The 13263-nt window shown below is 49.0% G+C and overlaps 1 pseudogene; it reads right to left on the bottom strand.

Moving 5' to 3' along the window:
* Window positions 1-3218: 3218 nt before the first annotated feature.
* Window positions 3219-9351, bottom strand: LOC123037653 (annotated as a pseudogene).
* Between the last annotated feature and the right edge of the window lie 3912 nt (window positions 9352-13263).

Genomic DNA, 13263 nt, shown 5'->3' with positions numbered 1-13263 from the left:
TGTGGCCTGTAGGTAATTTTTAGCAAATTTGTTATGATAGTGGTGCTTAATACGGCTTCTGATTAGAATTCCGACATTCTATTTCTAATACTAACAATTACAACTGGTTCCAGTTCCACAATTCTTATCAATTTATTCCTGAATTTTATCTTCTTCCGGCGTCCCTTTCCGGCTTCTGACAACGAGTCAATCGGAACTTAGACGTAGCTTAAAATTTTCCACGTGGTTTAGTGGCTGGCGTTTTTTATTCGTGGTGTATTTTTGGCATTCGCTTCCCGGATTTTTTTTTCTTTCGCTGTCCACAAAAAAATGCAACCGGGGTCAAATACGCCGAATGGCTGCTCTTGTGGCCGCATTCCATTTGGGGTTTTTCCGTTCGTTCATTTGCAACGACGACCAACTCGTTGGCGACTCAGATCACCCCTTGCTCAGGTCAGTCGACAAACGCTGATCCGCAGTGTTTGATTCCGAGAATGCTCACGGGAGACGACAAGTAGCCGCGGTCGATCCCATCAATACGTTTGGACAGGTCCCAATCCGCGTCTCCACAGCCGTATCAATTAACGCCAAAGACTGCCACTGCCATTCAAAGTGCAAAAAGCGACGAGTCAAGGCTTTCTCGGTCGGTGTCCAAGATGGCATAAACTGCTCTAGACATCGCCCTCAAAAATGTTATCGCCACAGCAGACCGGGTTAGCCAATTTCAAGCGGATATTCATACTCCAAGCGCCTCTGAACCTTTACGATTTTCCGGGCCCTGTGGGAAAAGGTAGAGAAGAGCTATGAAAATTGCTACAATCTTCTTTCCGCGTCCACCGACAGTACGGCCAAGTACAGTTACTGCTACTCCGTCTATTCGAGGTGTGTGGTCCTGCTTCAGGACATAATAGACAAGGCCGCCTTCCAGCTACTCAGGCTTCCGTCAGTGTTCTAACACCCCCGTCTACGGGTTGTCGTTTGCCACCAGTGGACACCGAAGAAATCGCTGGTGATTATCTTCGTTGGCCCACCTTCAGAGATCTTTTCACCACGATATACTTTCACAACTGGCGTCTCACACCAGTGGAGAAGTTGTTCCAACTATATCCAAAACAAGTGGCGATGAGCACGCCATTGTACCCAAGGCCCCGCTGACCAAAAACCCTTCATTTTGTAACGAATTCAACGAGGTATGGCATTCCAACATCCGAACACTATTTTCCAGTGTTTTGATTAAAAAACCGAAAAATCAAGCTGGTTTTTTTCGGATTTTGCCCAAAATATTTTTCATAAGAGGTAGGTAGGGTCATGATTTTTTTTACGAAACCATTTTTTGAATGCTAGTTTTTTTTCTGTAAATGCCATTTTGTTGGAAATTTTGTAAACAATTCAACGAGGTATGCCCTTCCAACATCCGAGCGCTATTTCCAGTGTTTTGATTAAAAAACCGAAGAATCGAACTGATATTTTTCCGGATTTTGGCCAAAATATTTTTCATAATTTTTTGAAAGATATTTTGCCACTTAGTTGAAAATTTTGTAACGAATTGAACGAAGTATGCCATTCCAACATCCGACCACTATTTCCCAGGTGCTTAGGTCAGTGGCCCACTGCACCGCAGCTACTCACTGAGCTCTTCGAGCTTTCGATCTCGCCCCTCTTGCGCTCCCTCGTTCGCTTTCTCGCAACTTCCCCGCTTCGGAGCGCGAGCCTCGTGTTCGGATCCGAACTCCCCGGTCGGCCGCTGCCGATCTCCCGCTCTCGCTTCAGCGGAATAAAGCGGGCGGGAGCGCGTTTTTATGTTTAAGTTAAGTTAGTCCCATGTATGCAGCGAAATAAAGCTGACCACCAGGAACTTACCACGACGCCCCGACTTCTTAATTTTTTCACTTTGCGTTCGCGAAATCAATCATTTGGTCCTTCTAGCCGGATAAGGATATCTTTCCAGTATTTGTTTGTATATTTATAGATGTGGCCTGTAGGTAATTTTTAGCAAATTTGTTATGATAGTGGTGCTTAATACGGCTTCTGATTAGAATTCCAGTCCCACCATGTGCTTTACCATCTGGATGATTTGTTCCGTAAAATGAATAACCTCGTAGTTGAAAATTGTATTTGTTTGTAAGGTGTGTTTCTGAAAGCAGCATTACGTCGATATGGTTGTCGAGTAGGAATTGAGCTAACTCAAGCTTATGTTGTGAGACGCCGTTAGCGTTCCACGTAGATATCCTTAGGGAAGTCATTATTTGGATTGTTGTGAAACCAGCATTTGAATCAATAGATTTTGGTTTCGCATTAAATCTTGCATAGTTGTGCGCATAAACGACATAAACTCCGTAAGGCTTTGCTGCAGGCTGTATATCATATCTTCGAAGTTGCTTTTTGACTGCTCCGGGAATTGTTGCTGCTGAGCCGTGTTCGGTTCTTGGTATGCTGATTGCAGAAATGAGCTTTTTGAGACAGGGTTAGCTAGTCCTGATTTTAAAGCGCTTGCGTAAGTCACATTTTTATCAGAGTTTAAGGGTCCTAGTGAAGATCTGGCTGCAGTCGAGAAGAAGACTTCAGGGTTTGTTTTGGAAGCTGTCATCTGTTTATTTTGGGTGCGGGCGGCAGTTTCTCTCTGGTGGATGCGACTTTTCAGCTCCTTATAAACAGGGCAGCCTCTGTAGTTAGCAGTGTGATTGCCACCGCAGTTGCCGCACTTTTTCGAGTTGCAATCATCTTTGCTCTCAGGGCAGTGTGCGGAGTCATGAAGATCTCCACAAACTACAAACACCGGGCGCAGTTTACAGTATGACCTTGTATGGCCATTGTTTGTAGGGGGCGATCCTTCCACAAAAAACACTTGAGGCACAGCAAAGATTCCCACGGCGCAAACGTAATGGAAGACGAGAAAAAATGACGAAGTCGGGGGCGTCGTGGTATATATTCAATGTATTTCGTTCAGCTGCATACAAGAGACTAATTAAAACTTAAAACTAAAACCGCGCTCCCGCCCGCTTTACTCCGTTCAAGCGAGAGCGGGAGATCGGCAGCGGCCGTCCGAGGAGTTCGGATGCGAAACCCGAAGTTCGCACTCTGGAGCGCGGACGTTGCGAGAGGCGAGCGAGGGAGCGCAAGAGGGGCGAGAGCGAAAGCTCGGAGAGCTCAGTGTCCAGCGCCAATGCAGTGGGCCACTGACCTAAACATTCCGCCCCCCTTGCAACTACTCGGGTTGCAACATAGCCTGGTTGCTCTTCTCATGGCTGGTGACAGGCTCCGGACACGACCCACCCAAACACGGTGCTCTGGGCCACTGGCAATCCATCCTGAATTTTCAGGAAGCCCGGCCGCATCACACTCGGATACATATCCGCGCCCAGGATGATGGAGATCGTCGCGGGGAGATAAAACCGCTCATCAGCCAGCGTAATGTCCCGGGAGTGGGTCCTTACCGCGTCGCTCAGCTCCCGGATTGGAGTGCGGATGCGCACGTGAGGCTCTATTTTAAAAATTGCGTCGAGCCGGACAGCGCTGTCGATTTTGGACCCCACGGTTGCCGAACAAATCTGTTCGCCTCCCACATTGGTGGTCGGCAAGCGGAAACTCGACGCTAACGAAGCGTCGATACAGCTCATAGGCGTACACGGGTCGATGAGCGCCGCAGTGTCGAAGACTCGACTCCCGGTCTCTAACCGCACCAAAGCCGTCGGTAGGAGGTTGACGCTGTGCCGCTGTAGGAGGGACGTTAAGGACGGAGCGGTGACCGCAAGCTGCGTGGCACCCCGAGTAGCAGAAAATTGCCGCGGAGTGTCAGATGAGTGCCGTGGAGTGGCGGACGAGTGCCGAGGAGCGGCTGAGGAATGCCGTGGAGTGGCGGACGAGGGCCTAGGAGCGGCTGTAGAATGCCGTGGAGTGGCGGACGAGGGCCGAGGAGCGGCTGAGGAGTGTTGCGGAGTGGCAGCGGATCTCTACGACCGGCGTGCTGCCGGGCGGGACTGCCGTGATGCCATCGGTGGTTCCGAGAGATGAAGCAGAGTGTGGTGATCCTGGCCGCAAGTTTTGCAGCGATCACCTCGCCGACACGCTCCGTAGTGCTCGTGGGCCAAACAGCGGTGGCAGTACCGGTTGGCAAGGACAGCCCGGAGCCTCTTCTCGGCACTCAGACGGAGGAACCGACGACACTTCCGAAGTGGATGGATCCCGCTACAGACTCGGCAACGGTAGGATTGCATACCTCGAGTTCGTCTGTGCTCCAATGCGATGGCGCTGCGCGGACGTGGAGACATCGTGTGAGATCTGATTGGCGGAATAGGACAAAATAAAAAATTTGGATCAGTAGTGATAAGAACTGTGAATTGGAACTACGGGTTGGAACTATTAATTGACGCTACGAATCGAAGTGATGAATTGAACCACCGGAGTGAAGGGTCGACTGGTTATTGCGGGCAGACGGACTCTTCCATTGGAAGAAGGACGACCTTCGCTATGGGACGCTTAATGAGTCCCCGTGCAGTGCGGATGTCGACCACACGAACATGGCCATCGGCTCCTGGAAACACCGCGGCGATTCTGCCTAATCGCCACTCATTGGACGGAAGGTTGTCTTCCTTGACTACCACCATGTCCCCGGCACGGAGATTTCTTGTGGGGGTTCGCCACTTATTCCGCTTATGGAGTTCCTTGAGGTACTCCTCCTTCCATCGCAGACGAAATTGTTGATGAAGAGCCTTCAGATGCTGCCAGCGGTTTATAATAGTGGTGTCCCCCTTTATCTCTGGTTCGACCATGGCGAGGAGGGGCCCTCCAACAAGAAAGTGCCCAGGCGTAAGTGCCAACAGGTCAGTGGGGTCTTCGGACATCGGCGCGAGCGGACGCGAATTCAGGCAGAAGCGTGGACAGCTCTTCGAAAGTGTATTTTCGCGTCGCCGTAGACTTGTAGAACAGGGTCTTGAAGCTCTTAACACCTGCTTCCCACAAACCTCCCATGTGGGGGGCTCCCGGAGGAATGAATTGCCAGAGCAGCTGCTGGTGACTATAGGCACCTGTCACAGCTTCCTTGAGAGCTTGGAGAAACTCGCGGGAGAGTAAGGCAGCCGCACCCACAAAGGTCTTGCCATTGTCCGACTGAACTTGACGGGGGCATCCTCTTCGGGACACGAAACGGGCGAAGGCGGCGAGAAACTTCTCAGTCGTAAGGTCGGAAGTAGGTTCTAAATGGATGGCCTTAGTGGCGAAGCACACGAACACCAGCACATACCCTTTCGTAATGAGACAGGCTCGTCCCGTGTAGTTTTTGATGTCAAAGGGACCGGCATAGTTCACACCGGTATATGTGAAAGGGCGCGAGAAGGACGTTCGTTCTTTGGGTAAGTCTCCCATCAGTTGCGTTTGCAACCTTTTTTTGTGGATGATGCAGACCTTGCATGAATATATGACGGACTTGACCAAATTCCTCACCCTCGGGATCCAGAACTTGGAACGGATCAGACGGATCATAAGCTGATTGCCACCGTGCAGCGTTATACGATGCGTAAAATGGACGAGGAGTCGAGACAGATGGCAGTCGTATGGAAGGATGACAGGATGCCGTTCATCATACTGGAGAAGTTCGGAAGCCGTGACTCGGCCGCATGCTCTCATGAGCCCTTGGGAATCAATGAACGGGTTCAGGTTTTGGACCAGGCTGGATGCTGGCACTGGCCGTTTCTGGCTTAAGCAGCCCATCTCAAGGGCAAAGTGCCTGCGTTGCGTGACGGAAATCAGGAGCCGCTCGGCCGACGCAATTTCAGGAGCTGTCAAGAGATCCTCAAACGGGGACATGAGTTTTCGCGAACGCTGGATGAACCGATGAGCGTAAGCGAGGACTCGCAACGCCTTGTCGAGTGTGGAAAAACGCTCCAGAATGTCTTCAGGGGGGGCCTTCGCAACATGGACCTTGACTGCTCGCTTCTCGAGTTCAGTCACAGGGGGTTCATAGCCTTGAGTGGGCCACTCGCAGCGAGGCCACTGCAGCCAGGCAGGACCATGCCACCACAGCTGGCTGTCCGCAAGGTCTTGAAGCGCCACCCCCGGCTAGCGAGATCTGCCGGGTTATGCTCGGAGCGGACGTGTGCCCATTTCTCCACCTCGGTAAGCTGGGTAATCTTGGTCACACGATTTGCCACGAACGTTGTCCATTGGCACGCTGGCTTATGCAACCAGGCGAGAACAATCGTAGAGTCCGTCCAACAGTGCAGGGCGGACGCCTGCCCGGGCATCTTCGGAAGAACGGCGTTGGCCATTTCGGACAATAACAAGGCTCCGCACAACTCGAGCCGCGGGAGCGACACCGTTTTTACTGGGGCCACCCGTGTCTTTGCCGTGAGCAAGTTCACCATTACCGCGGACCCAGCCTCAACTCGGACGTAGAGGGCTGCGCCGTACGCCTTCTGCGAGGCGTCGCAGAACCCATGATGCTCAATTTTCAAATGTGGTCGGAAAGGCGACCCATCGGGGAATGTGGATCTGATCAAGAGCGGAGTAATTTTCCAGGAAGTCAACCCATCTTTGGCAAAAATCTCGAGGGAGGGCCTCGTCCCATCCTAGATTTTGGAGCCAAATGTCCTGCATGAACATCTTTGCCCGGACTATGAAGGGGGCGAGCCAACCCGCTGGATCAAATAGTTTGGCGATTTGGGATAGGACTTGACGCTTGGTGAATGTTGAAGACAAGGTCAATTCGGGCGGAATGAAGAAAAACTCGTCAGACGTCGCCTTCCACCGCACTCCGAGAGTTTTAGCCGTGCTCTCTGCGTCGATTTCAAGGAAGTCCGCGCGAAGGAGATGGTCACTCTGGATGTTGGCCAAAATCGCCTTGCTATTGGATGTCCATTTTCTAAGGGGGAATCCTGCTGAATCCAGGGCTTCCTGGAGCTCGCGGATAGCCGCTTGCGCTTCGGTTTTGGAGTCTGCCCCCGCGAGTACGTCGTCGACGTACATGAACTGTCGGATAATCCGACTCGCCTGCGGATACCTCGACTCTTCGTCGTCGGCGAGCTGTTGCAGGACACGGATCGCTAGGAACGGGGCACAATTGACCCCGAAGGTGACTGTTTTCAACTCGTAGTCGCGGATTTCCCCATCGGAATTGCGGAATAGAATACGCTGCAAAGGAGTATGCTGGGGGTCTACCCAAATTTGCCGATACATCTTCTCGATGTCGGCGTTGAAAACGAACCTAAAGTATCGCCACTTCAGGATTTGAATCGTGAGGTCGGATTGTAAGACCGGGCCCGCGTAAAGTATGTCATTCAGACTGGTCCCGTTTGCGGAAGGGCTAGAGGCGTTGAAAACCACCCGCACTTTAGTGGTTGTGCTCTCGGGCTTAAGAACGGCGTGATGTGGAAGGTAGTACGTGGCGGAACTGCTCGTCAAAGGGACCTCGGCCATGTGACCTAAGTCGAGGTATTCTTGGATTACAGAGTCATACCGGGCCTTCAGGGGAGGATCTCTTTTTAGGCGCTGCTCGTTACGCAGAAATTGAGCCAGAGCAAAGGATCGTGAAGATGCGAGCTCGGAACCATTATGTTCGGGATCGCGCAAGGGGAGCATCACAACGTATTTGCCACGATTGTCCCTTCTTGTAGTCTGGACAAAATTGTGTTCGCAGACGGAATCGGACTCGGGGACTATCTGTGTGGGCACTTCCTCCACCTCCCAGAATTTGGTAAGGAGATGATCCAACGAGTCGTCGAGTCCGCAGGTAACTCGAGTGGAGAAGGCGGACAAATTGCGGGGGGCCGCTGGAGATATGGGGCCTGTCAACACCCATCCAAAAATGGTTTCCTGGCCGAGAAGTGAACCGCAAATGTTAGCCCTGGCGTTGCCGAGGAGGATGGACGGAAGAATATCGGCTCCTATCAAGACATCGATTTGGGAGCTCTCGAAGAACTTGGGATCTGCAAGGGGGATGTCAGGAATTCCCTTAAGAAGGTCTCGAGGGACTGGATACGAAGGCAGATTCCCGGCCAGCTGCGGAAGAACGTAAGCTGAAGTTTCTAAATGCAGCCCGGGTCTGGAAGGCGATCGAATAGAAAAATGACAGAGTTTCGTGGACTGAGCGGCAACGGTTTGATTAAGACCAGAGACTTGGGCCTGGATAGTCTTGAATGGAAGTTTGACGAGGTTGAAAAGTCTCTCCGTAATAAAGGTTGCCTCGGAACCAGAGTCGATTAGGGCACGCGCCTGGAAATTGCACCCTAAATGGCAAATGTTAATGAGGGCTGTGCCCAGTAAGACGGCTCTTGAGCCGGAAGCGAAGCACACTTGCACATCAGAATGATCCTCTGTGGGGCTCGTGCCTCTTGTAGTAGGCGCGGGTCGAGACCTGGATGGCGCAGACGGACTTGGAGCGGCCGCGAATGGATTACCGCGGTGCAGGAGGGTGTGATGACGGCTGTGGCACGTGAAGCAGCTATGGGCGCTAGTGCAATCCCGTTGCAAGTGCCCTCGTGCAAAACAGTTCAGGCAAAGCTGCTTTTTCTTAATGTAGTCGGAGCGACCATTTACATCCATCTCAAGGAAGCGCGGACATAAGCGAACAGGATGATTCTCTCTGGAGCAGAGATCGCACCCTCTTGGGGCTGGAGTCACTCTGGCCTCGTAGGAATTAAGCCTACGCGCTGGGGCGCTCGCAGGTGTCGACCTTGGCGGAACCTGACCCGAACTGCTAGGCCTGATGTCATCGATAGCCTCCAGAGTGCGATGACGCTCTGTCAAGAACGAGTCTAACTCATTCCATGTTGGAATCTCAGCCTTGTTGTGAATGGATTGCTCCCACATCGAAAGCGTGATTTTGGGAAGCTTTAAAGAAACCATGTAAACCAGGAGACAATCCCAAGTCTCGACTTGAATAGAGGACATCTCTAAGGCTGTCAGGCAACTTTGGATTGTCCCTTGCAGCTCCTTCAGAGCGGCTCCGGACTCTTGGGGTACTGCCTGAATGTTGAAGAGGATTTTTAGCTGGCTATTGACTAATAACCGCCGATTTTCGAAGCGGTCGGTGAGGCTTCGCCACGCGGAGATAAACCCTTCGTTGGTCAGCGGGGCTTTGGAAACAATGGCGTGCGCATCGCCACTTGTTTTGGACAATAGGTGGAACAACTTCTCTACCGGTGTAAGACGCGAGTTGTGTATGTATATCGCGGTAAAAAGATCTCTGAAGGTGGGCCAACGCAGGTAATCACCAGCGAAAACTTCGGTGTCGACTGGTGGCAAACGACAGCCCGTAGACGGCGGTGTTGGAACACTGACAGCAGCCTGAATGGGCTGGGAGGCGGCCTTGTCTATTATGTCCTGAAGTTGGACCAAACATCTCGAATATACGGAGTAGCAGTAACTGTACTTGGATTCAAGCACTGTCGAGGTGGCCGTACTGTCGGTGGACGCGGAAAGAAGATCGGAGCAACTTTCATAGCTCTTCTCCACCTTTTCCCACAAGGCCCGGATTTGGTCCCGATGGACTTGGCACATGCCAGGGGAAAGTCGTTCTGGTTCAGCGGCGCTCGGAGTATGAATATCCGCTTGAAATTGGCTAACCCGGTCTGTTGTGGCAATAAACTTTTTGAGGGCGATGTCTATCGCAGTTTGAGCCATCTTGGACACCGACCGAGAAAGCCTTGACGGGGGACCGGAGATAGTCTCGACGGACTCGTCGCTTTTTGCCCTTGGAATGGCAATGGCCGCCTTTGGTGTTAATTGAGACGGCCGCGGAGACGCGGATTGGGACCTGTCCAAACGGATAGATGGGATCGACCTCGGTTTCTTGTCGTCTCCCGTGGGCATTCTTGGACTCGAACTTTGCGGATCAGCTCTTGTCGACTGACCTGAGCAAGGGGCGTCTCGTTCAGAACGTGAGGATATTCACCGTTAAGCTCTCGGCGCGATCTGAGTCGCCAACGAGTTGGTCGTCGCTGCCAATGAACGCACGCAAAAGAAAAGAAAGCCACAGAGAACGGTCACACTGTTAATTTGTGCGGAGTAGAAAGCACAGTGCCATAAACAACGAGAAGAATCGGAAGAAAATATTTGGAAATCGATGAAACTGTATTGATTGTTTATATATTTGTATATCTTGTTACTCCCTTTGTTGACTTCTGTTTTTTTTGTTTATTTTAATTTTTCCCTTAGTTAGTGTTGCCAAATAATTTTATTGTATTAAGGGTTTTTTATTTATTTTTTTTTTTGGGGGTTTGGAAAATATCTTTGATTGCAAAAAAAATCCGGAAAACCGCAATAAAAATAAATTAATTAATCCATTAAATAAATTAATTACTTTGCTTTTGGAAATAATTAAATAATATTTATAATTAAATAGTAATTATAATTATGAATTAATAATTTGTATAATTAAATAATAATTATAATTATAAATACTTATTTTTTTCTCGGAGCCGGAATGGTGGAATTAAAAAACCTTGGCTTTGGTTCGGGAGAAGCGTTCACTGGGTTATGCCGGTCGGCAGCGCAGTGCATGCGTGAGGGCGCGGTAGAGAGAGAGAAGAAAAAAACAGCAACAATAACAACACGGCCGCTGCGGTGGTTAATGCGGCAATTTGGAGAAAAAACAATCACGGTCGCACCCGTGTGGATTTGAATTTATTTTATTTTATGTTCCTGAATGTGGAGGCAGAAAATATATTTATGTAGATATGGGCATGCATGCGTTTATGGATATGTGTATGTTCCTGTATGTGGAGGCAGAAAATAGTTCTATGTAGATATGGGCAGGCATGCGTTTATGTGTAAGTGTATATCGGTACAGTAGAGCGTCGAAGAGTGGACTGTATTTGAAGTGACGGAACAGATAAAATTATGTGGAGAAAAAAAAAACACAAGACAAAAAAAATATCTCGACAGCGGCGGACAGGGAAACTCCCGAAATTACTTCACACCGAGTGGCTGATATTAGTTATGCCTTTTTATTTTCCACCACACAATTTCACTTTTTGTCGTATTTTTTGGAGGCAGAATTGCACTGCACTATGTACACAAGTTGTCACGCGCGTGTATGTGTATGTCTGGATGCACATATGTATACCTTGACCGTTGGCAAGTTGATGTACAACGGGGAACGAAAGGAAAACGGCAAGGAGTATGGCGACGCACACAAAGCGGAGACGGATAGAAAATTTTTTGGAATTGAAGGAATGTTAAATTTCTCGACTGCCGTTGTGTCGGGAAAACTCGGACGTGGAGTTGACACGAAAAAAATCTTACTGCAGTGTGAACGAAATTTAATGTTCGAACCACTGCTAAAGACCGGCAGCGAGAGGGAGTCGGAAAATGCTCGTACTTATCTTTTTTGCGGAAGAAATCACAGGAGCTGCTGGTCGAATGGCAGACGGATATCCTTATCCGGCTCGAATGGACCAAAATGTTTGTAGGGGGCGATCCTTCCACAAAAAACACTTGAGGCACAGCAAAGATTCCCACGGCGCAAACGTAATGGAAGACGAGAAAAAATGACGAAGTCGGGGGCGTCGTGGTATATATTCAATGTATTTCGTTCAGCTGCATACAAGAGACTAATTAAAACTTAAAACTAAAACCGCGCTCCCGCCCGCTTTACTCCGTTCAAGCGAGAGCGGGAGATCGGCAGCGGCCGTCCGAGGAGTTCGGATGCGAAACCCGAAGTTCGCACTCTGGAGCGCGGACGTTGCGAGAGGCGAGCGAGGGAGCGCAAGAGGGGCGAGAGCGAAAGCTCGGAGAGCTCAGTGTCCAGCGCCAATGCAGTGGGCCACTGACCTAAACAGCCATATTCTTGGCAGTTCGCACATTGTACCGGGGCATTGCGTTTGTGCGGTTCCTCAACTGTAATTCTGCGGAGCAGCAGGAACTGAAGATTGTAAATGGGGTGCACTTCGCATTTCTTTAAAGGCTTATTTTCTGGTTCCAGCTCAACCTTAAAGAGTGGCTGTGGCTTTCTATCCCTGTTAAGGATGATGAAGACTGTCTTAGCGTTAAATCCTTTCTCTTGAAGCGCCTTTGCTATCTCTGCAGGCGTTACGTCGGACTCTATGCCCTTAAGTACGACTTGCAGGCCCTTGCTACTTTTTAGCTGATACGTGTAAAAGTTCTTTTTATTCTCGGAAAGATATTTCGATAATACTCTGTAATTATCTTCAGACTTCATTTGAACCTTTGTTTCCTGGATGTTGCCCTTTACTAGAGGTATTATGTAGAAGTTATCCTTTCCAATAAGCTCGATAATTTTGTTGACAAGAACATTGGAACTTTTTTCTCGAATATAAATAGGCTGCCTCAACGTCATAGGCGTCTTCCAAGATTTTAAATCGGTTTGAGTTCATGGGCGCTCCTATTCCAGCTAGGCTAGCATTGTTACGGGTTATTTTGCGTTGAGAATTTAGAGGGCTCAGCTTCCTTTTGATTTGGATGTAGCGATCCATACCAGTCTGCACAGCCCTCTTAGCACATTCATTGGTTTTGTTCTGTTTTTCGGGCAGCGCAGCGGCAGACGTATTAATATTTGCGCTGCTAGCTGATGATGTCATTAAGCGCGCAGTCGATACGGTTGCAGTTGTTGTTGTAGTAACAGTTGTTAAAGAAATTGTGGTGCTAGTTACTGCTGATGAGCTTAGGTTATTGCATACCTGCATTGGAGCACTTTCAGCGCTCTTTGACCGCAGAGACGTCGATGGTAGTGAGGGGGAGCAAGAACGCGCTCTCTCGCTCGCTACGTTTTTCCTAATTTAGTATTGTTATATTTCGCAAACCCCAAAAAATAATTATAAGAATATATAAACAAGAGGTAAACAATTTCGCAGCAGAATAATACTTAATAATAAATAAATACAATTAAATAATTTGGCAAAAAATAAAAGAAATAATTAAAATACAAAAAAAAAGACTTAACAAAGGGAGTACCCAAATTAAATAAATAATACATTTTCATCGAGTTCCAAATATTTGTCCCAATTCATCTTGTTGTTACGGCACTGTGCCTTCCACTCATCATATTATAGTAGTGTGATCGTACTCTGTGGGTTTTCCTTCTCCTTTTTCCGTTTACGTTCTTTTTCGTACTGCAAAAAATTCAAAGGATTCTCAGTCCAGATAATCTTGGGTCATAAAAAGTTTCTGAATCGATAATTTTCCATTCCGACATTCTATTTCTAATACTAACAATTACAACTGGTTCCAGTTCCACAATTCTTATCAATTTATTCCTCAATTTTATCTTCTTCCGGCGTCCCTTTCCGGCTTCTGACAACGAGTCAATCGGAACACAGACGTAGCTTAAAA

The sequence above is a fragment of the Drosophila rhopaloa genome, unplaced genomic scaffold (assembly GCF_018152115.1).
Source record: "Drosophila rhopaloa isolate 14029-0021.01 unplaced genomic scaffold, ASM1815211v1 contig_190, whole genome shotgun sequence".
Taxonomy (NCBI): Eukaryota; Metazoa; Arthropoda; class Insecta; order Diptera; family Drosophilidae; genus Drosophila; species Drosophila rhopaloa.
This window is presented reverse-complemented; position numbering and strand designations above follow the sequence as displayed.